At 43.8% G+C, this 27,067-nt stretch overlaps 7 non-coding genes across 7 annotated transcripts; 1 reads left to right on the forward strand and 6 right to left on the reverse strand.

Moving 5' to 3' along the window:
• The first annotated feature begins 13,314 nt into the window (after positions 1 to 13,314).
• trnav-cac (transfer RNA valine (anticodon CAC)) lies at positions 13,315 to 13,387 on the forward strand. The gene has a single exon. It is a non-coding gene; the product is annotated as a tRNA-Val (tRNA).
• Positions 13,388 to 22,058: 8,671 nt separating this feature from the next.
• trnal-caa (transfer RNA leucine (anticodon CAA)) lies at positions 22,059 to 22,169 on the reverse strand. The gene is made up of 2 exons: positions 22,132 to 22,169; positions 22,059 to 22,104 (listed from the first exon to the last, which is right to left on the reverse strand). It is a non-coding gene; the product is annotated as a tRNA-Leu (tRNA).
• Positions 22,170 to 22,698: 529 nt separating this feature from the next.
• On the reverse strand, positions 22,699 to 22,771 carry trnak-cuu (transfer RNA lysine (anticodon CUU)). Its single transcript has one exon. It is a non-coding gene; the product is annotated as a tRNA-Lys (tRNA).
• A 721-nt stretch (positions 22,772 to 23,492) lies between these two features.
• Positions 23,493 to 23,603, reverse strand: trnal-caa (transfer RNA leucine (anticodon CAA)). The gene is made up of 2 exons: positions 23,566 to 23,603; positions 23,493 to 23,538 (listed from the first exon to the last, which is right to left on the reverse strand). It is a non-coding gene; the product is annotated as a tRNA-Leu (tRNA).
• Positions 23,604 to 24,675: 1,072 nt separating this feature from the next.
• On the reverse strand, positions 24,676 to 24,748 carry trnak-cuu (transfer RNA lysine (anticodon CUU)). The gene has a single exon. It is a non-coding gene; the product is annotated as a tRNA-Lys (tRNA).
• A 715-nt stretch (positions 24,749 to 25,463) lies between these two features.
• Positions 25,464 to 25,574, reverse strand: trnal-caa (transfer RNA leucine (anticodon CAA)). The gene is made up of 2 exons: positions 25,537 to 25,574; positions 25,464 to 25,509 (listed from the first exon to the last, which is right to left on the reverse strand). It is a non-coding gene; the product is annotated as a tRNA-Leu (tRNA).
• Positions 25,575 to 26,103: 529 nt separating this feature from the next.
• trnak-cuu (transfer RNA lysine (anticodon CUU)) lies at positions 26,104 to 26,176 on the reverse strand. Its single transcript has one exon. It is a non-coding gene; the product is annotated as a tRNA-Lys (tRNA).
• Positions 26,177 to 27,067: the final 891 nt, after the last annotated feature.

A 27,067-nucleotide genomic window follows, 5' to 3' on the forward strand; every position in this document is an offset into this window, starting at 1 on the left:
ATATAAATAAACATTAAAATGTACAAATGACTAACTGAAATATACAAATGTTGTGCGTGTACAGTGTGTATGAATGTTCTGTGTGAAAGGGTATGTGGATGTCCTGATGGAGCTAATTTTTCACACGCGAGGCAGTCTAAACCCGGTGCAGTGTCCTTCATCATCGGGGTACTCGGCACGGATACGCAGGACCACACAGGCAGGAATGACCACTCTGATCCGGCGACCCAAAAAGCCCCAGCACCACGGCACGAACTGCCTGTAGGCCAAATACCTGAAGCGCCTGGAAGAACAGATAGAAAAAAACGACACTTGCAGAGAATGTTGTTGTTCTTCTGTTATTGCTATGTTGTACATATTTACATATTCCTATGGATTATTCTTGATTGTGTTTTAATAATGTCTTGTAAATAAATCTACAAACACTCTTCATACTGTCTGCATAGTTGAATTATCAGGCTCTGTTGGGTGGGTGTACTGTAAACTCTATGTATGTGGCTATGAGTGATTATTTTACAACGCTTACCGATGCGTTCTTCTCAGGCGTAAACTGCCAAACAGGTAGATCCAAATGTTTACAGTGTTACCTGAGGGATCTCCATGCAGCATCTATTCTCCCTTTCTGTGGGCATTATCTCGCAAATTCCACATTGACACCTATTATTAAAAAAAAAAAGGCAGTGTAATGATATTCTGTTTTCAGGTAATGCCGGCAAATATAACAATGAAACATCTTTAGTGGCAAGTAAATGAGTTACCAGGTGAGCATGGAGAATAATTACATGCTGGTCAGAATACTATCATGTTTTTTGCATGCCATAGGCTACTGTATAACTACATGGGCAACAAACAGCTGGCTGTTCCCAGTGAAGACAGGCTACTAAAAAAGGTGTACACAGAAATATGTGGCATAAGTTTCACTTCGTGTAGTTACACTTTGGATCCAGCACCTGGTCAGGATATGATGAGGTATGTTTTTTTTTTTTTTTTTTGTATATTACAGCATGTAAACCTTTTTGTCTAGAAAACTTGGTTATAAATTGCTCCCCTTATGTCAACACTGGGTGGAGAATCATTTGCCAAACAGTGTTTGTGGGGGTAATTGCAATTGCAATTTTCATGATATTACCCACCGCCAGCATTTATTACAGTTGTTTTTCATAACATGTTGGCAATGTGTACTATGGGAAATACTTTGGCAGTGTTACTGTTGTACAACGCAAGGCGACATTGAGAAAGTTACTTGGTGTAGAGACTGGAGATGCCAGCAGCCATACTCACTAATGTTAGCACTGCAAATACGTGCCCACATTGCAAAATAAGTTGGGAACTTATACGTTTTGTAAGCAAAAATAATATTTTAGGTAGTCCTGATGTAGTGACTAATTTCTGCTCTAATTAGGCTACCGTAGGCTAAGCGACTGCTATATGTGCGCACCTCAGTGGTTCGGACCGACCCAACGTTTCCAGACATAACATTTCAAACTCACCATTCTGAGACGTTTTGCTGAAGGCGCTGCTGATCTGCAGTTTGTTGCTGAACTGCCTGCGCCTCGGCTTCAGGGTCCGATTCCGGGTCGAAGGCGAACGGTACGATGGTTTGCTCACCTGCCATTTCTATTTTTTTTTCCTACTAGCAGGCAGCTAACATGCGCGTAGCCAAAACAGAGAATCAGACACGCCCCCATTCAGCCATGACACACCCCTCGCGCTCCTCCTTGCTTCTCATTAGGAAAACAGGGCACTGGAGAGAGCGCTGAAATGCGGCTTTCTTCTAAGTGGCCAAATCTGCGTTTTCCGGGTGAATTGGGGGCATAACATCCTGAAGCCTCCGAAAGCCCATTTAAAGTGCTGCTACTATACCATGCCATGGGAACTTTAACAGCCAGAACGAGCAGCCGAGCCAACTCCAGAATCTGAGCTGGACCCACAACAGGCTCAAACAGAGTCACAAACTCCTGTGAACAGCACAGAAGAAGAGGCGAAAGATCCTCTCCCACCTAGCGCAGTCTTGGTTGTACAGCTGGATCAAAAAGAGATCTCCTCTGACCAGGATGCCTCTCTGATACAAGTTGAACCACCTGTACACCAATTTCTGTGCAACCCCTCCGAAAAGGGAGTCGCACGCAAGTTTTACATCTCACTAACCTTAGAAGATGTGCTGAGACATGAAGCTCTCCTCGACACCGCCGCGGATATAACTTTAATGTCTCTATCTCTCTTTAACAGACTTCGTAAGGCAGCAAACCACGGCAATAAAGAGTTAAAACTCCAACCTTGCTCTCTGGAGGTGCGCCCGTACGCCTCTAATAACACCACTCTGTCAGCAGTATCTCTGATACAACTGTCAATCGGACCAATGACTCTGATTCATCCCGTGTATGTTTCATCGCTTGAGTCCATTCCTTTGCTTGTCGGAAAAGATCTTCTGAACCGTTTTGAGCCTTTACTCGATTTCAAACGATTGAAAGTGTGGGCACAGGTGCGAGAACCTCTGACGATTACTTTTCCGTACAATGAAGATTTTAGCTGCTATGTCCTTGAAAGTGAAAAGCATAACTCTGTCCAACAGATAACTTCACTCGAGCCGTCCGAAACCGTAACACACGATGATGTTGTCCACAGCAGTCCAGCTGCTCAGGCCGACCCTGACAACCTGGTGACGCAGCTCGCGACACAACGAGACACTTTCCTGTGTGCATTACAACCGTCAGCCACGCAGGACGAGTACTGTCCACAGGTGCTCGGAGGTCTTGAACTGCAAAAGTCGCAGATAGATGATGTGATTATAGCTTTATGGGCTGATAAATCCGCAATCAGTAAAGATCTATATGAGTCACTGGCATGAGAAAACGCCAATCTCCGGATGGTGAAAAAGACCTTCCGTTTCCCAGTAGATCCTACACCAACCACAACACTCACTGCCATGGGTGTTTGTGCTCTCACATTAAAGTGGAATAACAGAATGCTGGTTCACACTTTTCTGGTTATTCCCGACCTTCCACACTCAGTGTACGTAGGAGGCGATATACTGGTGAGACTAGGAGTCCAAATTGACACAGTAAATAACATTCTGTGGTCACTAACACCCGTGCGTGATTCTTCTTATCTGCCTGACGCAGACAACCTGAAGTCAGGACAGACAATTCCAGAGGTATGTCAAGTAGCTAACTTCCAACATGCCACAATACCAGCACGCACGGCGAATGTCCCTCTCCAGATATGCATGCAACCAGGCCAGAGTCTTAACCACTCACAAGCTCTGTTTCAACCTTTGCCACTGTTCTTCGAACTTGGACTGTCCCTGGAAGCAACTCCTCTTTTAGGCCTAAATTCTAGGACCACATTCTTGCTGATCAACAACATCGGTGAGGAAGCCATACTGATCCCAAAAGGCACGCCACTGGGCTGGCTTATCAGTACTGACTTCCATGACTTTGAGCTGGGCATCCCAATACTGGGACAAATCCCAACTCCACTCCTTCCAAAACATCAGACAACCCAGGTTGTCTACACAAAGCCTTCAAGGGCGATCGCACTCTTTTCGGTCGTGACTCTCGACCAGAACTCAGTCAGTCGCATCGATCTTAGTCATGATGAACAAATGACACTTCACACGATTGACGTCTTGGCGGTTACATCAACCCCAGACTCTCCCGACGCACAGGAACAAGTAACAACAGGGCCATCCCCTAATGTTGCTGATCGAATCGAAGAAGTGGTAACGCAAGCTAACGCTCTCGTTAATGACGAAGAACGCGACAAGCTACGCCAAACCCTTCTCAAATATCAGGACTTTTTCTCACTTGATTCTTCGGATTGTGGTTTAACCACAATCCACTCAATGCGCATTCCTACTCCACCAGACGCACCGCCAACTTTTGTGCGTCAGTATAAGATTCCTCTAGCATCACAGGAGCCTATACAGGAAATAATTGATGACCTGTTAAAAAACGGGATCATTCGGCCTTGTAACAGCACTTCTCTGGCCGGTCGTGAAACCCAATGGAAAATGGAGACTCACAATCGACTATCGCAAACTCAACCAACAGGTCCCTCTCTCGAGGTGGCCAATGACTCAGCTCGAACAAGAACTTCCTCGCGTTAAAAATGCCAAATACTTCTCCACGCTAGACGTGACGTCGGGTTTCTGGACCATTCCAGTACACGCTGAGGACCAACACAAGTTGGCATTTACGTTCGCTAGCCGTCAATATACATTCACCAGGTGTCCTTTTGGCTACGCCAACTCACCTGCTGAATTCAACATATTTCTGAACAAAGCATGTCCTGATGCCAGCGAACGAGGTAACCTCATCTACGTCGATGACATCCTTCTCCGTAGCCCCAGCCTGGATGCACACATTCAAGAAATCGACTATGTCCTGGGTCAACTCACCACTGCGGGTGCAAAAATATCACTCTCAAAATGTCAGTGGTGCAAAACCAAAGTAGATTACGTCGGTCTCCTAGTAGGACCCAGTGGGGTCGAGCCACAAGTTAACCGCATCCAGGGCATCAGTAACATCAAAGTTCCCTCAAACGTCTCTGAGCTCCGCAGCTTCTTAGGAGTCTGCAACTACTCTCGACAGTTCATTGAGAGCTATGCCGACATAGCAAAACCTCTAACTCAACTACTTAAAAAGGACACACCTTTTATCTGGGCTGAGCCACAACAAAAGGCCATGTCCACCTTAAAAGAAAAACTGTGCACAGCACCATGTTTAAACTACCCTAACTGCGACAAACCATTCCACCTTGAAGTGGGCTTCTCAGCTCACTGTTTAAGCGCTCGTCTGTATCAGAAATACGACCAGGATAAGAGAGTAGTGGCGTACGCCAGCAAAACGCTAGCTATGCCTGAGTTGAAATATTCTGACTGTGAAAAAGCTCTGCTAGCCACAGTTTGGGCAGTTAAACATTTCTCCAACTACCTCGGAGGCCAAAAGGTCATTGTAGAAACACAACACCAACCTACCACGTTCCTTAACAGCCAACGTATAAGGGATGGAGTTGTAACAAATGCCCGTGTGGCCTCATGGCTAATGGCTCTGCAAAGTTTTGACTTAGAAGTCCGCTACGCGCAGAACAAAAAAAGCCCTCTCGGCACCGATCTTGCCGCATGTCAGAACTGCACTGCAGACACACCTCCAATCTGCGCGATTACAGACAAACCCTCACCTGTAACCAACCCCCACCATCACTACTACGATGAAAACGTGTGTAAAAACATGACTACTGCGTATGTAGATGGGTGCTCTTTTCATCATGACACAGTTACACGAGCAGGTGCAGGCGTCGTTTGGCTCCAAAACAACCCCTATGAACCTCAAAGCTTCCAGCTTGGTTCACAGTCGTCCCAATACGCAGAAGTGGCAGGTGTCCTGATCACGGTACAACTCGCCGCAGAAAAAGGTGTGAAAGAATTATTGATTTGTACTGATTCTAACTACGCTCGTCTCAGTTTCTCTTGCCACCTTGCCACGTGGAAACGCAATGGTTTCCTGACTTCCAGCAGAAAACCTGTGAAAAATAAAGAATTGTTCCTGGCATGTAACCACGCCATTGAGTCCAACGACATGCAGATCTACTGGAAAAAGGTCAGAGGCCACTCACGTGTACCGGGGCAAGACAAAGAACTGAACGATCTAACTGATTCCTTGGCAAAACAGGGAGCGATGCATGGCATCCCCTGGTCACTGGATCCCTCGTGGCTAACCGCAGCCACCGCGGACTCCTCCGAACCACAGGTCTGTGTGGTGACGCGTTCCAAAACGAACCCTCCCGCCCAGACATCTAACGATGGATCAGTGTCAGTGGAACCAGCGTTCACCGACACTGATCTGGTCACCCTTCAATCGCTTGACCCTGCCATCAATAAAATGGTGTCGTTCGTGTCTGACGACTCAAACACACCCTCTGAGTCTGACCTAAATGACATCCCTGATTTAAAGAAACTCTTTGCCACTCGATCAGCCCTGCGGTTGGTCAAAGGTGTCTTAGTTCATGTTTCCGCCGCACTCTCTTCACCTGCGTTCGTGGTCCCTCGAAACCAAAGGGGGGTGATGCTCGTGCACGCACTCGACCTGCCCGCAGCTGGACACAAAGGTGTCAAAGCAACATACAGCGCGTTAAAACAAGTGGCATACTGGCCAAAAATGAGAAAAGATGTAGCCGACTACATTAAAGGATGCCTTGTGTGTTGTCAGTTTCAGCCGACAAACCCGATACACCGGGCTCCGTTGCAGAGGAGAGGCATCTCATTCCCATGGTCAGACCTCCAAATTGACTGGGTGGGACCTCTCACCAAATCAACCAGAGGCAACAAATATTTCCTCACGGTTACATGTGCATTCACCAAATGGGTAGAATGCCTACCAGCTGCAAACGATACAGCTGAAACTACCGCCTACCTGCTCATGAACCATGTGTTCTCAAGATTCGGCCTTCCAAGTCGTGTCAACTCAGATAGAGGAACACACTTCACGGCAGAAGTCGTGCAACAGTTGTGGCAAGCTCTGGGTGTGAAAGCAAACTTTCACATCAGTTATCACCCACGAGCCTCAGGTCAAGTAGAGCGAGCCAACTGAACTGTGGTGAACAAACTTAAGAAGTACGTTGCATCCAACCAACGAGATTGGGATGTAAAATTGCCGTTGGTCTTAATGGCCATCAGAGCAACACCACATGAAGCAACGGGAATCTCCCCGTTTGAAATAATGACAGGCAGACAGATGACAATGCCACTACATGTGCTCTACCAACCAGGTGAAGCCAGTGTAGCAACAGCGTACACCACTCACCAGTACATGAAGGACCTCAGCAGACACCTACAGGTAACCTTTGCATTCGCTCAGAAACACCTGGAAAAATCGGTCGAGGGAAGAAAGAGCTATTATGACCAAAAAGCCTCACAGGAGGAACTCCAAGTGGGGGACAAGGTCTGGTACTACAACTTCACCAAAACCGGTGAACAGACGAATCACAAGGTTGGAAAGGTGGCCAAAAAGTTCCTTCCTCGATGGACAGGACCCCACCTGATCACCGAAAAACTGTCACCAGTGGTGTATCAGATAAAAATCAGCCAAGGACAGAAAGAAGCCAAGTCCAAATGGGTCCACAGAAATAAAATTAGACCACATAAAAGCTTTAGGGGACTCGCTGAGGACAATCAAATCTCAGCAAACCCATAAAACTGAGATCCACAAGGGGGGGAGCAAAAGCCTTAACAAAACAATAAAAGAAAAGAACACAGAGCTCCCTCCTAAACAATATTATTAGCAAGGAACTAAAATCAAAATAGGCAAAACCAGAATAGTTCAAACTCAAGTCCGTGTTCCCGATACGACTGCCTGTCTAACAAATGCTACTAACACACTAACTGCAAGTGGGGGTGAACTAGCCAACTCTAACCTCCGTCCAACCAAAAGTGTATCAATTTGAAATAAGCCCCAATATCCATCACTGTTTTTCACCAGGATGATGACACTCTGGCTCATACTTGCGACGATGGGACTGGCAACTATTCCCACTTGGACTGAGATCGTTGAACCCGGACCGGACTCCGGAATTGTTCTAACAGAACAGCCCGGACTCCTGATCACCAACTGCCGGCTACACACCCAGAAGGTGTATGTCCGGTTCAGTCCTAGTGTGCTGTGCATGAGGAACGTGCCTAGCTCCGCCAAACTGACTTCGTGGGCCGGCGCTCGGTGGAAGTCATCACTCATGCGGAGGTAGACATCACCCATATGTTGCAACAACTCCAGAAGTTCACCATCACTCAATCAGAACTGAGTGGGGCGAACAGAAGGGAGAAACGCTTCATTGGGGGACTACTGGCAGCCGCATCCGCCGTCGGCTCCCTATTCAGTTTGGGGGCGTCAGCCGTGAATGCCGTAAACATTGCCGCGATAAAGCGTCATATGGGTGAGTTACAGGGTGAAATCCCGGGCATCCAACAGCAACTAGATTTGCAGAGACAACAGCTCAGCACGGTGACCAAAACTGTGGAAGGCACGGTCTTGGTTTTGAACTCCCATAGTGAAACCCTGATGAAGACAGTCGCAGCAGAAGACACACTGCTGGGGGTTCTAAAGGTTGACTATGCTCACACACAGCTGGTAACTATGCTCATGTCTGACCTGATAAGAGATGTTTGCTCCTCAGTTGATACTCTAGCTATGGGAAAAATCCCTCCGTACCTAGTGTCGCTAGCCGTAGTACAAGACATTCTGTCCACGGCCACTAGAGAAATTGTTAACCCCTTACAAGCACATCTAGCTTATACACTAGGCAGCGCAGTTCCCATTCACGTAAATCCTGAAGCCCGCGAAATAGCCTTCCTCATTAATCTTCCCATAGTTACCCTCGACAACATCTACCGACTAAAAGACGTCATCAACGTAGGAATCTGGAAAGGTGAAACCCACGTTAAAGTGCACACACCAACAGTGGTAGCGTACCACGATAGCTCTCCAGACTTGTACCTCGCGCCCAATTTAAAAATGTGCACCCTTACCAGAGACATTCATTTTCTCTGCCCCAGCAAACCATTCGTTAGAGACGACACTGGGGGCCTCTGTGGACTTAAACTTCTCACCGAAGACTCCCAGTGCCAAACAACTCTCACACCAAAATACCAAGTAACTAACACCCAAGCAGAAACTGTGGGAAGTCGCTGGTTGGTTAACACTCCAGCAAAGACCGCCACTATTAGTTACGATCAACACGACACGTCTACCAAAATTGAACTACCAAACCGCACATTGTGGGTCACAGTTCCTGAAGGCGCAATCCTTCACGTAGGAGACCTGGCCCTTTACCACCTTAATCCTGACCAATACGACGGGGAAATAGAAATCTCCGATTTCTACTCGAAGCAATCCCTGGAGCTTGAGGCAGACACGGTCACTCAACTCCATTTGAAGGTTTTAAAACCATCGACGTCAGTCCCATAGAGAACGTGCTGAAAGAAATAAACTCCAGCAACAAACCTCCCCGACCAACTATATTGTACTCATGGTCAGGCCCCGACACAGTAACCGCGACCCTGGTTGCCCTAGGCTACCTCCTCACCTTCGGAATCGCGTACCTATATTCTCGACACGCTAACGCCCTCCAGGGCCAAATTAACCTACTTAAATGGACCACGAGACGTAACAAACGTAAGAAGCCAGATCAGAACAAAAACACCACCGATCTAGTGACTTTTGATGAGGAGACAGAATCGGAAGAACCCCGAGTCATATATTCCCCCGCAGTCCACGAACTAGCGAACGAAGTATAGCTCTAAGCCAACTCTTCTGTCACCTCTTCCCCTTTCTGATTTTTCTTTTGTGACTTAGTCCATTTACCCTTTTATAAAGAATTAGCTAGAAGATAGGTTAGACATTAGTTTCAGGCTACGACTATAGTCCCTCAAGAAAGCGTAGTTAAATTCGTTATATCTTTTTATATGTTTTCTAATTCTATAAGTCTTACAGTTAAACAGTACTACAAGCTAGCGATATAAAAAGCCAACACAACCACCTCAGAGAAGACCTCAACCTCTGAACCTGAGACCACTGGGATTACTCCTCCGTGATTCCGAGATCTCCCCAGGACACCTCCGAATCAAGTGGGGGATATGTAGCGTGCTCTCAGGAAAGACAGAACACAAGATGTTTACATTAACCTTCCCCCCTTTTTCAAATGTCTTGACATCAAAAACATTTATTTGTTTATGACCCTTTCAACGGACTAGCCCAAAGGAGATAAGGACCCAGATGTGAATTCTAACCTACTGGAGTTCCTTTGTGAGATTCTCTCCTCCACGCCAGCCACGCATAATAAATTATGCAAACTGACACCTTCTGATAAAGAAACAGACCAGGCTTGCTCCTTTGGCTTGGCCTGTTACCAAGGAATGTTTAACTCTCCACTTTTTTTAGAAGAATAGAATCAACCCTAATCATCACTTTTCCTGGAATAAAACTGTTAAAATCGGAACTGCATAAATCTACAGATCATTTTGAAACATTCGCCATTCTTTTACATGAAGTATTTACCAAGTTATAGAATACTGGATTTAATAGAATCCCTTTCGTGGAGCCACAGCGCCCCCCAAAGGACATGGATAACGGACACTTTTCACTATGTCAGCCTAATGACCATGGACAATTTCAACTATGGATGTTTAATGTTCTCATTATGTGCAATGCATAACCCAATAGTGTTAATTCCACAGGTATTACCCAAAGAGCTGCAGATTATTCTAGTTAACAGTAACCAAAAGTTGTCATACCATTTCTATCATGATAATATGAAGTATTGTATGCTGATAACTGTTCCATGCTCATATTTGTGTTTATGCCTGCTCGTATGCAACATTATTGTCTGTTAGGAACATTGTATTGTCTAAAATCACTGTCATATGAGTTAAATACGGTATAAGGAAGAAGCAGGAATTCTCCCCTTTTTGTCTCATAAATTCAGCGTGGTCAACCCCCCTTTTTTCCGTTGGGTCAAAAGCCAGCTGAACTCTGATTGGACGAAAGCTGACATGTGATCTCCAGCTTAAAAGAGAGGCGCGCATGAAATCACGCTTCTCTTATCATTTTCTCTCTTATCCCTTACGCTCCGCAACTCTCTTGTCCTCTCTCTGTAACTATTAATTCCCATTTTTTTAGACTTCCTTTTTTTTTATAAAGTCTGGTCCGATACACGCAAGTGTTTGCTAAATCACACCGCCCGGCCCAAGAAGAACAGCCGACTCAACGTCACCCAGCCGGTCACCAAGGAAACGTGGTCTCCAACAACGACGCCCAGCCGCTGGTAACCAAGGAAACGTGGTCTCCAACAACGACGCCCAGCCGCTGGTAACCAAGGAAACGTGGTCTCCAACAACAACGCCCAGCCGCTGGTGACCAAGGAAACGTGGTCTCCAAGGACTGACGCTCACCTTGTAAAGAACCACGATACTCTACGGCAAAAGTAAGGTGCATAAAGTCTGATATCTTTGGAGCAGTGGAACTCTGCTGAACTCGGAGTGCTGAATCCTTCCTCTGGAGGTGATGGTTGTGCAGAGATCCGTAGGAAATAACCGGCCGAAGTGATTAGCCATAGCAGCTCAGTGTGAAGGCCCAGACTGTATTAACGTTTTAACCCCAGGTCACTAGTCCTCCCGTTTAGCTAAGTTATCTCTCCCTTTCAACCGTGTTTCCTTATAACTATTGAAAAATACCCATATTCTGTCTCTTATCAATTGTTTATACACCTATATACCTGTGCAATGTTGAATAAATGTTTGTATTAATCCATTTAAGAGCGTCACGGACAGTTACTGAGCCGGTTGTCACTTCCAACAGAACGTACGAATCAGAATGAGACTACCCATTTTATTATCTTAACAGTTTTCCTCTCTGAACTGTAATTTAACGAGTTGAACCAATCAGAGGGGTGGTGCCCTGCTATTTTCGAGGTAAACATTAATTAATAACGCCCAATAACGCTACAGCGGAAACATTGTTTGCTCCTCCTTTATTTATTTCATCCTCGTTTGAAGATGTATGACTGCACGTTACTGATAGCAACATCAACATATTCATAATTATGGATAGGAGGGGAGCCTCATCTGCTATTCTTCACATGTAAAGTCAATTTTTGAAGTTTTTTAAGAGATTCTCTGATTCTAAAGTGTGAAACGGACTTTGGCGAACCCCAAGCTGCTGAATCAAAATGGCAACCTTGCCGTCAAGGAATTGAACCCTGTTCCTCCGCTTGACAGGTGGATTCTAACCTTTGACCAGCGAAGATGCAGAATGTGTTGCTTGACTGTCGTTTCAAATCTGAGAATACAAACTGTAAGAGTATCACTGAAAAATTGAAAAAAAAAAACAGGTTGCTGAAACCCTTTCATTGTCAAGCATTTGCATGACTGAGAGCGTAAATTGACAGTGGAAGGGGTTCCATGGTGTAAAGGTCAGCACTCTGGACTCTGAATCCAGTGATCTGAGTTTAAATCTCAGTGGAACCATCAGGTGTGTGCTTTCATGGGTGCTGTCATGGATGCTTTCTGGAAAGAAGATGCATTGAGTAGGCTACTCAGTTGTCAAGTGACACCTGAGTGCACGATTGATCAATTCCAGCTGAAAGGCTCTGTGGTATGTGACGTCTCACCTCTGTGTTGCTAGTTGAATCTTTTTTGGATTCTTCTTGCATCTTCATTTGCGATGCTTCTATTTTTCCATGCTCTCCCAGAGGAGTGTGTTACAATCCCACTTCTGACTCAATTCGTAGCGACTCCACAATCTCTTTCCGCTAGCAACAAAATTTGGGAAAACTTACCTCATTGTTTGGTTTCCGGAACGATAGTTAGTAGACATGTTGCCAGTTTCCGTAGTGTAGTGGTTATCCCGTTCACCTCACACGCGAAAGGTCCTCAGTTCGAAACTGGGCGGAAACATTATTTGCTCCTCCTTTATTTATTTCATCCTTGTTTGAAGATGTATGACTGCACGTTACTGATAGCAACATCAACATATTCATAATTATGGATAGGAGGGGAGCCTCATCTGCTATTCTTGACGTGTAAAATCAATTTTTGAAGGTTTTTAAGAGATTCTCTGATTCTAAAGTGTGAAACGGACTTTGGCGAACCCCAAGCTGCTGAGCAAAAATGGCAACCTTGCCATCAAGGAATCAAACCCTGTTCCTCTATTTGACAGGTGGATTCTAACCTTTGACCAGTGAAGATACAGAATGTGTTGTTTGACTGTCGTGCCAATGCTGAGAATACAAACTGTAAGAGTATCACTGAAAAATCTACAAAAAAAATAACAGGTTGCTAAAACCCTTTCATTGTCAAGCATTTGCATGACTGAGAGCGTAAATTGACTGTGGAAGGGGTTCCATGGTGTAAAGGTCAGCACTCTGGACTCTGAATCCAGTGATCTGAGTTTAAATCTCAGTGGAACCTTCAGGTGTGTGCTGTCATGGGTGCTGTCATGGATGCTTTCTGGAATGAAGATGCGTTGAGTAGGCTAGTCACTTGTCAAGTGACACCTAAGTGCACGATTGATCAGTTCCAGCTGAGAGGCTCTGTGGTATGTGACGTCTCACCTCTGTGTTGCTAGTTGAATCTTTTTTGGATTCTTCTTGCATATTCATTTGCGATGCTTCTATTTTTCCATGCTCTCCCAGAGGAGTGTGTTACAATCCCACTTCTGACTCAATTTGTAGCGACTCCACAATCTTTTACCTCTAGCAACAAAATTTGGGAAAACTTACCTCATTGTTTGGTTTCCGGAACAATAGTTAGTAGACATGGAGCCAGTTTCCGTAGTGTAGTGGTTATCACATTCACCTCACACGCGAAAGGTCCTCAGTTCGAAACTGGGCGGAAACATTATTTGCTCCTCCTTTATTTATTTCATCCTTGTTTGAAGATGTATGACTGCACGTTACTGATAGCAACAACAACATATTCATAATTATGGATAGGAGGGGAGCCTCATCTGCTATTCTTCACATGTAAAGTCAATTTTTGAAGGTTTTTAAGAGATTCTCTGAGGCTAAAGTGTGAAACGGACTTTGGCGAACCCCAAGCTGCTGGGCAAAAATGGCAACCTTGCCGTCAAGGAATCGAACCCTGTTCCTCTATTTGACAGGTGGATTCTAACCTTTGACCAGCGAAGGTACAGAATGTGTTGCTTGACTGTCGTGTCAATGCTGAGAATACAAACTGTAAGAGTATCACTGAAAAATTGACAAAAAAAAACAGGTTGCTGAAACCCTTTCATTGTCAAGCATTTGCATGACTGAAAGCGTAAATTGACTGTGGAAGGGGTTCCATGGTGTAAAGGTCAGCAGTCTGGACTCTGAATCCAGTGATCCAAGTTCAAATCTCAGTGGAACCTTCAGGTGTGTGCTTTCAGGGGTGCTGTCGTGGATGCTTTCTGGAAAGAAGATGAGTTGAGTAGGCTAATCGTTTGTCAAGTGACACCTGAGTGCACGATTGATCAGTTCCAGCTGAAAGGCTCTGTGGTATGTGACGTCTCACCTATGTTGCAAGTTGAATCTTTTTTGGATTCTTCTTGCATATTCATTTGGGATGCTACTATTTTTCCATGCTCTCCCAGAGGAGTGTGTTACAATCCCACTTCTGACTCAATTAGTAGCGACTCCACAATCTCTTTCCACAAGCAACAAAATTTGGGAAAACTTACCTCATTGTTTGGTTTCCGGAACGATAGTTAGTAGACATGGTGCCAGTTTCCGTAGTGTAGTGGTTATCACGTTCGCCTCATGCTGTCATGGGTGCTGAATGGTCCTCAGTTCGAAACTGGGCGGAAACATTATTTGCTCCTCCTTTATTTATTTCATCCTTGTTTGAAGATGTATGACTGCACGTTACTGATAGCAACATCAACATATTCGTAATTATGGATAGGAGAGGAGCCTCATCTGCTATTCTTGACATGTAAAGTCAATTTTTGAAGGTTTTTAAAGGTCCCATGGCATGAAAATTTCACTTTCAGAGGTTTTTGAGCCTTAAAATGAGTTTCTCTAGCCTCCTTTAGTCACCCCAGTGAGTAGAAATTGCGAAATGTATTCACAGAGCAGTACAGCATTTCCTCCGTGTTTTGAACAGAGCGCCTCGAATTGTCTCGTTGACTCAAGGCTCCTGGCATGACGTCATGCCAGGATAGAGCTCATCAAAATTTCCCACCCCTTCTCTCCGCCACGCCCTCTGTCTCCACCCACTGCTGGTAAACTACCTGTATCTTACCCGCCCAACTCATGTGGAGTAGACCGAGACTCGCCACGACAGAAAACAGTCACAGAAGATACAGCAATGGCTTCCAAACGACTTTACCATGCGAAATGTACTGTGCCAGGATATGAAGATGAAGAGTAGAATATGTTTCCGCTTCCACCCTCTGTACCTTTGAAAACGGAATGGCTAATTTCATTTAGACGGACGGGTGCCCATGCATGTTCCAAAGAGCGTCAGTGTTTGCGCGACACATTTCAGAGGAATGCTTTCACAACTTGGGACAGTACAGGGCAGGTTTTGGTTTTGCCCTACACCTGAAGTTGAAGCCTGGATCAGTGCCAAGCCTTGCCGGTCCATCAGCTACCCACACCGATCAAGTAAGTCATAATTATTTGCTAGCCGCTAGCACTTTATGGATGAGTCTGACAGCTAACTAGCCAACATTAGCTGTGGAGGTATTTATCCATGAAACCTAAACTGCGCTACAAAACCAATACTCTGTTAAACTGGTTAGATTTGGAAAATTGGTTGTAAAACAAGACATTTGTCTTTTGACCAAGTATCTTACGTGTAGGGGACTACATAAAGCATGAATACTTAGGTGAGCAAGTCTAGTTATGTTCTGCGGCTAGATACGTCTGTGACACGGAAAATGACGCCCGACGATAACAATTCATATTTTGTAAGCCTTTCTTTAGATTGGTGACTTTATATTTTGTGGGCATTTGTTACGGTTTGGTGACTTTTTTTTTTTAACGTCGAGTCGTTTCTGCGTCTTTCGTGTGTGATATGCGATCGGGTGTTGTGGCTGGGTGAAGGATGTTTAGCAAACGTTTGCTGACTACCCTCGAACATACACCATTTTGTATCTTTCAATTCGAACACAATTTTGACTTCAAATCTGTCGTGACACGTCAGTTTATCACGAGTGTAATGCTCGGCTTTCGAACCATGAGATGTGTGCTCTCTGTCTGCATCAGGTTCACTCTTCACTGGCCAGCACATCAAGTGCTCACGTCCAGGGATGCTGCCTGCCAGACTGAGCCCATTGTCACTAGGACTGCAGCCACACCGAAGAATGTTGTCTTTCTCTATAGTGGAATGCTTTGCAGGTGAGATGTTTTACCTTGTAGTTGTTGAAAGTTTTTGTTGTCTGAAATGTCATAATTGAGCCGGGTTTCTCCAGCACTATAAGGCACGAAACACCTAGACCAGGTCCCCTGAAAAGATTGTCTTGTGAATGTAATTTATATTTGATTTACCAAAAAATGTATACTTTTAGGGGGTTTTCAGATCATAGTTCCTATGAAACTTCACAATATATGAAAACTTTTTTCCAAAATGTTTTATACCTACTTTCAAAAATATTGTTTTATTTGTTACTACCATTAAAAGCAGCATTTAAATGTTTCAAATGCTATCTCAGCTGATATCACTTTCCTGATGCTTGAAATCAGATTTAAAAAAAAGTAATGAGAACAGCTTCTATAGCATTTTGGAAAAGAGCTTTTCATATGCTCTCCCATGATGATGCATGTGTCTCTACCAGCTAACCCCCACCACCATGACAAATGAAAATTCTGTGAGAAACACCGTTTACACATTGTTTCTTGTTCTTTCAGACTGTACTTGGCAGCGATCCACTTTAATGAAAATGCAAACCGACCACAGGCCCAGACAGCAGACGGTGTACCTCTCTTCAAAATCTCCTTTCCCAAATCCAAGAAGGGAGAGTGCACAGTCAAACGTCAAAAGACTAAGCCAACCTTTGGTAAGACCTCAAAAGTTCAAGAATTCAAGTCCAACTACTTTTGCCTTTATCAAATTTACTGAGGTTAATTCCAACAAATAGGAATACAAAAAATGTGAGAAATAGAAATCTAAACAAACATAAATATATATAAATAGAACAAATATAAATATATAAATAAACATTGAAATGTACAAATGACTAACTGAAATATACAAATGTTGTGCTTGTACAGTGTGTATGAAAGTTCTGTGTGAAAGGGTATGTGGATGTCCTGATGGAGCTAATTTTTCACACGTGAGGCAGTCTAAACCCGGTGCAGTGTCCTTCATCATCGGGGTACTCGGCACGGATACGCAGGACCACACAGGCAGGAATGACCGCTCTGATCCGGCGACCCAAAAAGCCCCAGCACCACGCCACAAACAGCCTGTAGGCCAAATACCTGAAGCACCTGGAAGAACAGATAGAAAAAATGACTCTTGCAGAGAATGTTGTTGTTCTTCTGTTATTGCTATGTTGTACATATTTACATATTCCTATGGATTATTCTTGATTGTGTTTTAATAATGTCTTGTAAATAAATCTACAAACACTCTTCATACTGTCTGCATAGTTGAATTATCAGGCTCTGTTGGGTGGGTGTACTGTAAACTCTATGTATGTGGCTATGAGTGATTATTTTACAACGCTTACCGATGCGTTCTTCTCAGGCGTAAACTGCCAAACAGGTAGATCCAAATGTTTACAGTGTTACCTGAGGGATCTCCATGCAGCATCTATTCTCCCTTTCTGTGGGCATTATCTCGCAAATTCCCCATTGACACCTATTATTTTGAAAAAAAGGCAGTGTAATGATATTCTGTTTTCAGGTAATGCCGGCAAATATAACAATGAAACATCTTTAGTGGCAAGTAAATGAGTTAACAGGTGAGCATGGAGAATAATTACATGCTGGTCAGAATACTATCATGTTTTTTGCATGCCATGGGCTACTGTATAACTACATGGGCAACGCACAGCTGGCTGTTCCCAGTGAAGACAGGCTACTAAAAAAGGTGTACACAGAAATATGTGGTATAAGTTTCATTCCGTGTAGTTACACTTTGGATCCAGCACTTGGTCAGGATATGATGAGGTATGTTTTTTTTGTCTAGAAAACTTGGTTAGAAATCGCTCCCCTTATGTCAACACTGGGTGGAGAATCATTTGCATGTTGGCAATGTGTACTATGGGAAATACTTTGGCAGTGTTACTGTTGTACAATGCAAGGCGACATTGAGAAAGTTACTTGGTGTAGAGACTGGAGATGCCAGCAGCCATACCCACTAATGTTAGCACTGCAAATACGTGCCCACATTGCAAAATAAGTTGGGAACTTATACGTTTTGTAAGCCAAAATAATATTTTAGGTAGTCCTGATGTAGTGACTACAATTTCTGCTCTAATTAGGCTACCGTAGGCTAAGCGACTGCTAGTATCTGCGCACCTCAGTGGTTCGGACCGACCCAACTATAAACGTTTCCAGACATGACATTTCAAACTCACCATTCTGAGACGTTTTGCTGAAGCCGCTGCTGATCTGCAGTTTGTTGCTGAACTGCCTGCGCCTCGCTTCAGGGTCCAATTCCGGGTCGAATGCGAAAGGTACGATGGTTTGCTCACCTGCCATTTCTATTTTTTTTTCCTACTAGCAGGCAGCTAACATGCGCGGAGCCAAAACAGAGAATCAGACACGCCCCCATTCAGCCATGACACACCCCTCGCGCTCCTCCTTGCTTCTCATTAGGAAAACAGGGCACTGGAGAGAGCCCTGAAATGCTGCTTTCTTCTAAGTGGCCAAATCTGCCTTTTTCGGGTGAATTTTGAGAACGCCTGGGGGTATAACATCCTGAAGCCTTCGAAAGCCCATTTAAAGCGCCACTACTATACCATGCCATGGGAACTTTAAGAAATTCTCTGAGGCTAAAGTGTGAAACTTTGGCGAACCCCAAGCTGCTGAGCAAAAATGGCAACATTGCCGTCAAGGAATCAAACCCTGTTCCTCTATTTGACAGATGGATTCTAACCTTTGACCAGCGAAGATACAGAATGTGTTGTTTGACTGTCGTGTCAATGCTGAGAATACAAACTGTAAGAGTATCAATGAAAAATTGACAAAAAAAAATAACAGGTTGCTAAAACCCTTTCATTGTCAAGCATTTGCATGACTGAGAGCGTAAATTGACTGTGGAAGGGGTTCCATGGTGTAAAAGTCAGCACTCTGGACTCTGAATCCAGTGATCCGAGTTCAAATCTCAGTGGAACCTTCAGGTGTGTGCTTTCAGGGGTGCTGTCATGGATGCAAGCAGACTGCAAGAAAGCTGGAGAGACAGTGGCGTTCCTCTAATTTAGAAGAGTCTCAGTTAGTCTGGAAAGATAGTTTAATAATGTATAAGAAAGCTAGAACTGCTTATTATTCATCATTGATAGAAGAGAATAAGAATAATCCCAGATTTCTTTTCAGCACTGTAGCCAGTCTGACTAAGAGTCTGAGCTCTCCTGAGCCAGTTATTCCTTTAACTCTCAGCAGTGATGATTTCATGAGCTTCTCTATTAATAAATTGTTTCTATCAGAGAGAAGATTGATGGAGTCCTTCCCACTATTATCAGTGATGTATCATCAAGTACAGCAGCTTTAGAAGTATCTTTAGAACCTGATTTGTATTTAGACGGCTTCTCCCCAGTTGATCTCTCTGAAATAACAACAGCAATAGTCTCTTCTAAACCATCAACTTGTGTTTTAGACCCAATCCCAACCAGACTGTTCAAGGAGGTTTTCCCATTAATTGACACTTCCATATTGGATTTGATCAATCTGTCTTTGTTGACAGGATATGTACCTCAGACTTTTAAGGTTGCTGTAATTAAACCTTTACTTAAAAAACCTACTCTTGATTCAGAGGTGTTGGCTCATTATAGACCTATATCCAATCTCCCTTTTATGTCTAAAGTTCTTGAAAAAATAGTTGCAGCTCAGCTTTGTGATCATTTACACAGAAATAATCTGTTTGAAGAGTTTCAGTCAGGATTCAGAGTGCATCATAGCACAGAAACTGCACTGCTGAAAGTTACCAAAGTTACCAATCTCCTCTTAGCCTCTGATAGCGGACTTGTGTCTGTGCTTGTCCTGTTGGATCTCAGTGCTGCATTTGATACGGTCGATCACAGTATCTTATTACACAGACTTGAACATGTTATTGGGATTAAAGGAACTGCATTAGGCTGGTTTAAGTCATATTTATCTGATAAATTTCAGTTTGTTCTTGTAAATGAAGAATCTTCCTCACACACCAGAGTAAGTCATGGAGTTCCCCAGGGTTCTGTGCTTGGACCGATTCTTTTCACTTTATACATGCTTCCATTAGGTAACATTATTAGACAGCATGGCATAAATTTCCATTGCTATGCTGATGATACTCAGCTGTACTTATCTATAAAACCAGATTAACCCAATAGGTTGGTCAGACTACAAGCATGTCTTAAAGACATAAAGACCTGGATGACTCAGAACTGTCTGCTTCTAAATTCAGACAAAACTGAAGTCGTTATCTTTGGACCTGAGCGTTTCAGGGAGAAATTGTCTAGCTATATAGTTACTCCAGATGGTATTTCCTTGGCTTCTAGTTCTACAGTGAGGAACCTTGGAGTTATTTTTGACCAGAATTTATCATTTGACTCGCATATAAAACAGGTTTCTAGGACTGCCTTCTTTCATCTTCGTAATATTGTTAAAATCAGGAACATCTTGTCTCAGAGTGATGCAGAAAAATTAGTCCATGCATTTGTTACTTCAGGATTGGATTACTGTAATTCTTTATTATTGGGCTATCCCATATATTCTCTGAAAAGCCTTCAGTTGATCCAAAATGCTGCAGCCAGAGTTTTGATGAGAACTAACAGGAGAGATCATATTTCTCCAGTTTTAGCTTCTCTTCATTGGCTCCCTGTTAAATTCAGAATAGAATTTAAGATTCTTCTCCTTACATAAAAAGCTCTTAATGACCGAGCTCCATCATATCTTAAAGATCTCATTGTAAGATATTTTCCTAACAGAGCACTTCGTTCCCAAACTGCAGGTTTACTTGAGGTTCCCAGAGTTTCTAAAAGTAGAATGGGAGGCAGAGCCTTCAGTTATCAGGCCCCTCTCTTGTGGAATAAGCTGCCAGTAAATGTCCGGGAAGCAGACACCCTTTCCACTTTTAAGACCAGGCTTAAAACTTTCCTTTTTTATAAAGCTTATAGTTAGGTCTGTTGAATCTGATAGTGTGTCTGCAAGTGTGTCTTGTTCTGCCTCCACCTCTGGCACCCTCTATGCTTTCATTACCCCCTACCCGAACCAGGGTTTGCATCCCATTCCCGCCTATCTTACCTCTTTTATTTCTCCCCCTACCCGAACCAGGGTTTGCATCCCCACCCCGCTGTGACTGGTGTGCAGTTGGTGAGAGTGAGTTGTATGGCTTTGTTTTTGCTGGTATTTTTAGTGATTATAGGACTGTTTAGGTGAGTTTGTCTGCTGAATCTGCTAGTGTGTCTTGTCCTGCCTCCACCTCTGGCACCTTCTATACTTTCATTACCCCCTACCCGAACCAGGATTTGAATCCCATTCCCGCTTATCTTACCTCTTTTATTTCTCCCCCTACCCGAACCAGGGTTTGCATACCCACCCCGCTGTGACTGGTGTGCAGTTGGTGAGAGGCTGAGGTAGCTTGTGGCTGTAAAAAGATGGTTGTTGTGGTGTGAGGAGCAGATCTATATAGGGAGTATAGGGAATTACTCACTGAGTCTAATCCTTTATTTATTTATTTTTTCGTTAGCACAAGTTTCTTGTGTTTACCTTAAATAGGGATGTCTCAGGTAATCCTGAAACATCCCATAGTTAAGCTGCTATAGGCCTAGACTGCTGGGGGGCCTCATCTGTCACACCTTTCCTCACTTTACTCTCTTTATGTATATGTGATATTATTGTGGTCATTAACTAGTGTTTCCCTGTTCCAACAGATATCCTTTGAATGGTGTTACAGTGCCGCTGAAAATGTGACATTTGCAGACTGCAGGCAACTGATTGGCCAGGGAGTGATGTCACTGGATGAGTCATGAAAGCCACTCCTAACAAGAACCCGGCAACAGCAACAGCTGGATTTGATGTATTCTGTGATCATCAACGAGGTGGATTACTAGACGCAAAGACACAGACCAAGTAGCAGGCATACCTTCGCCTTGATGTCCTAAATTGTTGTGTCATGTTTTGTCCAATAAAAGTGACATCACAGGACTTTTGGACCTCCTTGCTATAACGACCCCACCCACATTGAGGTGGTTGTGAGTAAGTACGAGTGGAAAAGAGCTTAATGTAGCAGGAGAACTGCCTCATCGCACATATGAATTGTGTATGTTAATGGGAGGAATTGAAGGCCCGTCTTCAGAGATAAATGCCCTTTTTCACCATGGCCTGACATGGCTTTCTTCAAGGTCTTCTAATAAGAAAGTAAGATTCAAGCAACAAATTAGTGTCAGGAGTGGGATTTGAACCCACGCCTCCTTTTGGAGACCAGAAGTCCCTGTGCTAAGGAAGGAATGAAGCCTTGAGTCTGGCGCCTTAGACCGCTCGGCCATCCTGACACCACTACTTCCCTGACTGTGTAAAATATGACAAACGTGAACCAAAATGCAAAACGCTACTCCACTTGACTAAATTTGACTCGGGTTTTAGGGTTTTCCATGAGGTAGTAACAGCTGGTAGCAGCTACATTTTTAGCACCTACACGGCAGGGATTCGAGTTGAGTCCAGCCGAAAATGTGACGTCTACAGACTGCAGGCCACTGATTGGCCAGGGAGTGATGTCACTGGATGAGTAATGAAAGCAAGAGAGGGCCAGAGGCCATGGGTTGTTATTCAGATTTTCCTTCTTTTGTTTTAAAGTGAATGATCATACTTGAGCAAAAAGGGAATACAGAAATGACATGAGCCCAAAGAAAGGTAAATGTAATGCTCTTGCGCAAGTTTGAATGTTTTTTATTCATATTGTGCATTACAGGAGGTTTGTGATCATTCAAAGAGGCACCACTGAGGACGCTGTGATGGTGGTAACAGAGCTGAACTTTGACTTTAAGTGCTGGATGAAACTTCTGTTGATTATTAAAACTGCAACGCCCAACGTGGGGCTCGAACCCACGACCCTGAGATTAAGAGTCTCATGCTCTACCGACTGAGCTAGCCGGGCTATTCACATGTTACAAAACATGCCTTCCGAAAAAAAAAGAAGAGATAAAACAAGCCAAAGTCAACTTTCAGAGATTTCAAATGACATCGGAACACATTCCTCCCTTTTCAACCTCTACCTACTCCACTCGACTGGATCCCACTCAGCTGTTAGGGTTTTCCATGAGGTAATACCACCTGGCACAAGGTGGAACATCTTTAGCACCTACTCGGTCGGGGTCGAGTTGAGTCCAGCCGAAAATGTGACATTTACAGACTTTAGGCAACTGATTGGCCAGGGAGTGATGTCACTGGATGAGTCATGAAAGCCACTCCTAACAAGAACCCGGCAACAGCAACAGCAACAGCTGGATTTGATGTATTCTGTGATCATCAACGAGGTGGATTACTAGACGCAAAGACACAGACCAAGTAGCAGGTATACCTTCGCCTTGATGTCCTAAATTGTTGTGTCATGTTTTGTCCAATAAAAGTGACATCACATGACTTTTGGACCTCCTTGCTATAACGACCCCACCCACATTGAGGTGGTTGTGAGTAAGTACGAGTGGAAAAGAGCTTAATGTAGCAGGAGAACTGCCTCATCGCACATCAGAATTGTGTATGTTAATGGGAGGAATTGAAGGCCCGTCTTCAGAGATAAATGCCCTTTTTCACCATGGCCTGACATGGCTTTCTTCAAGGTCTTCTAATAAGAAAGTAAGATTCAAGCAAGAAAGTAGTGTCAGGAGTGGGATTTGAACCCACGCCTCCTTTTGGAGACCAGAAGTCCCTGTGCTAAGGAAGGAATGAAGCCTTGAGTCTGGCGCCTTAGACCGCTCGGCCATCCTGACACCACTACTTCCCTGACTGTGTAAAATATGACAAACGTGAACCAAAATGCAAAACGCTACTCTACTTGACTATATTCGACTCAGGTTTTAGGGTTTTTCATGAGGTAGTAACAGCTGGTAGCAGCTACATTTTTAGCACCTACACGGCAGGGATTCGAGTTGAGTCCAGCCGAAAATGTGACGTCTACAGACTGCAGGCCACTGATTGGCCAGGGAGTGATGTCACTGGATGAGTAATGAAAGCAAGAGAGGGCCAGAGGCCATTAGCCTGGGTGCCAGCCGAACTTAGCCCCGCCCATAAAAGTTTTGGTCGGGAAGTTCGGTCTGGCTCTGCTCAGTTGGGAAATCATTATGCCCGACCAAGAATTGGTCGGACCAATCAGATTGCCAGGGCGGGCTTTATACGATGATGGACAGATGATCAACAGGGACATTATCGACTACGTCACTAAAGAGCTGAACACGGCTGCCGCTGGAGAGCTAGGGCGTGTAGATTCTACCATCGAGTCTGTTCTACAGGATCTCCACATTGCATTAATTTTGAAAGACGAACAGAGGAACGCGATAAAGGCTTTTATCGATACAAAAGATGTTTTTGCCGTCCTTCCTACAACAAGTGTGTGTCGCTTAATCTACGTCACATACTACGTTGCTCTGATTGGTTGTAGGTCTATCCACTTGAGCGAAGAGGCATTTTTTCTCCTGGTTCGGTTGAAACACGCCCCATACCCGAATCTCTATTGAGCGGTATCAGACTCACATTCTGACTAGAATCGTGAGTATGACGTAGTCAGGCTAAGAGGCCATGGGTTGTTATTCAGATTTTCCTTCTTTTGTTTTAAAGTGAATGATCATACTTGAGCAAAAAGGGAATACAGAAATGACATGAGCCCAAAGAAAGGTAAATGTAATGCTCTTGCGCAAGTTTGAATGTTTTTTATTCATATTGTGCATTACAGGAGGTTTGTGATCATTCAAAGAGGCACCACTGAGGACGCTGTGATGGTGGTAACAGAGCTGAACTTTGACTTTAAGTGCTGGATGAAACTTCTGTTGATTATTAAAACTGCTACGCCCAACGTGGGGCTCGAACCCACGACCCTGAGATTAAGAGTCTCATGCTCTACCGACTGAGGTAGCCGGGCTATTCACATGTTACAAAACATGCCTTCCGAAAAAAAAAGAAGAGATAAAACAAGCCAAAGTCAACTTTCAGAGATTTCGAATGACATGGGAACACATTCCTCCCTTTTCAACCTCTACCTACTCCACTCGACTGGATCCCACTCAGCTGTTAGGGTTTTCCATGAGGTAATACCACCTGGCACAAGGTGGAACATCTTTAGCACCTACTCGGTCGGGGTCGAGTTGAGTCCAGCCGAAAATGTGACATTTACAGACTTTAGGCAACTGATTGGCCAGGGAGTGATGTCACTGGATGAGTCATGAAAGCCACTCCTAACAAGAACCCGGCAACAGCAACAGTTGGATTTGATGTATTCTGTGATCATCAACGAGGTGGATTACTAGACGCAAAGACACAGACCAAGTAGCAGGTATACCTTCGCCTTGATGTCTTAAATTGTTGTGTCATGTTTTGTCCAATAAAAGTGACATCACAGGACTTTTGGACCTCCTTGCTATAACGACCCCTCCCACATTGAGGTGGTTGTGAGTAAGTACGAGTGGAAAAGAGCTTAATGTAGCAGGAGAACTGCCTCATCGCACATATGAATTGTGTATGTTAATGGGAGGAATTGAAGGCCCGTCTTCAGAGATAAATGCCCTTTTTCACCATGGCCTGACATGGCTTTCTTCAAGGTCTTCTAATAAGAAAGTAAGATTTAAGCAAGAAATTAGTGTCAGGAGTGGGATTTGAACCCACGCCTCCTTTTGGAGACCAGAAGTCCCTGTGCAAAGGAAGGAATGAAGCCTTGAGTCTGGCGCCATAGACCGCTCGGCCATCCTGACACCATTACTACCCTGACTGTGTAAAATATGACAAACGTGAACCAAAATGCAAAACGCTACTCTACTTGACTATATTCGACTCAGGTTTTAGGGATTTTCATGAGGTAGTAACAGCTGGTAGCAGCTACATTTTTAGCACCTACACGGCAGGGATTCGAGTTGAGTCCAGCCGAAAATGTGACGTCTACAGACTGCAGGCCACTGATTGCCCAGGGAGTGATGTCACTGGATGAGTAATGAAAGCAAGAGAGGGCCAGAGGCCATGGGTTGTTATTCAGATTTTCCTTCTTTTGTTTTAAAGTGAATGATCATACTTGAGCAAAAAGGGAATACAGAAATGACATGAGCCCAAAGAAAGGTAAATGTAATGCTCTTGCGCAAGTTTGAATGTTTTTTATTCATATTGTGCATTACAGGAGGTTTGTGATCATTCAAAGAGGCACCACTGAGGACGCTGTGATGGTGGTAACAGGGCTGAACTTTGACTTTAAGTGCTGGATGAAACTTCTGTTGATTATTAAAACTGCTACGCCCAACGTGGGGCTCGAACCCACGACCCTGAGATTAAGAGTCTCATGCTCTACCGACTGAGCTAGCCGGGCTATTCACATGTTACAAAACATGCCTTCCGAAAAAAAAAGAAGAGATAAAACCAGCCAAAGTCAACTTTCAGAGATTTCAAATGACATCGGAACACATTCCTCCCTTTTCAACCTCTACCTACTCCACTCGACTGGATCCCACTCAGCTGTTAGGGTTTCCCAAGAGCAGAGGTGGAAAGAGTACTGAAAAATTGTAATTAAGTAAAAGTATCTTTACTTTGCCTAAATTCTACTCAGAGTAAAAGTAAAATTACCCATCTCAAAATTTACTTGAGTAAAAGTACAAAATTACTTCATTTAAAATGTAATTTGAGTAAAAGTTACTAAATTACTTTCAGTTTCTTAATGCAAAAAAGGATGAGTCATGAATCAAATTCAGTACAAGTTGTTTTAATAAATTTCGAAGGGGTATTAAAGAGAACATCCCACAGGATACCACAAATTAAACTAAACAATAAAATCACAATAAAACAAAATGCTCACAGGATCCCATATCTCACAATAAAACAAAATGCTCACAGGATCCCAGATGTCAAAATAAAACAAAATGCCACAGGATCCCACATCTAAAATATCTCCAAAATAAAACAAAATGCTCACAGGATCCCATATCTCAAATATCTCCAAAATAAAACAAAAAGCCACAGGATCCCACATCTCAAATATCTCCAAAATAAAACAAAATGCTCACAGGATCCCACATCTCAAATATCTCCAAAATAAAACAAAATGCCACAGGATCCCACATCTCAAATATATCCAAAATAAAACAAAATGCCACAGGATCCCACATCTCAAATATCTCCAAAATAAAACAAAAAGCTCACAGGATCCCACATCTCAAATATCTCCAAAATAAAACAAAATGCCACAGGATCCCACATCTCAAAT

Source organism: Odontesthes bonariensis, chromosome 8 (assembly GCF_027942865.1).
Source record: "Odontesthes bonariensis isolate fOdoBon6 chromosome 8, fOdoBon6.hap1, whole genome shotgun sequence".
Lineage (NCBI taxonomy): Eukaryota > Metazoa > Chordata > Actinopteri > Atheriniformes > Atherinopsidae > Odontesthes > Odontesthes bonariensis.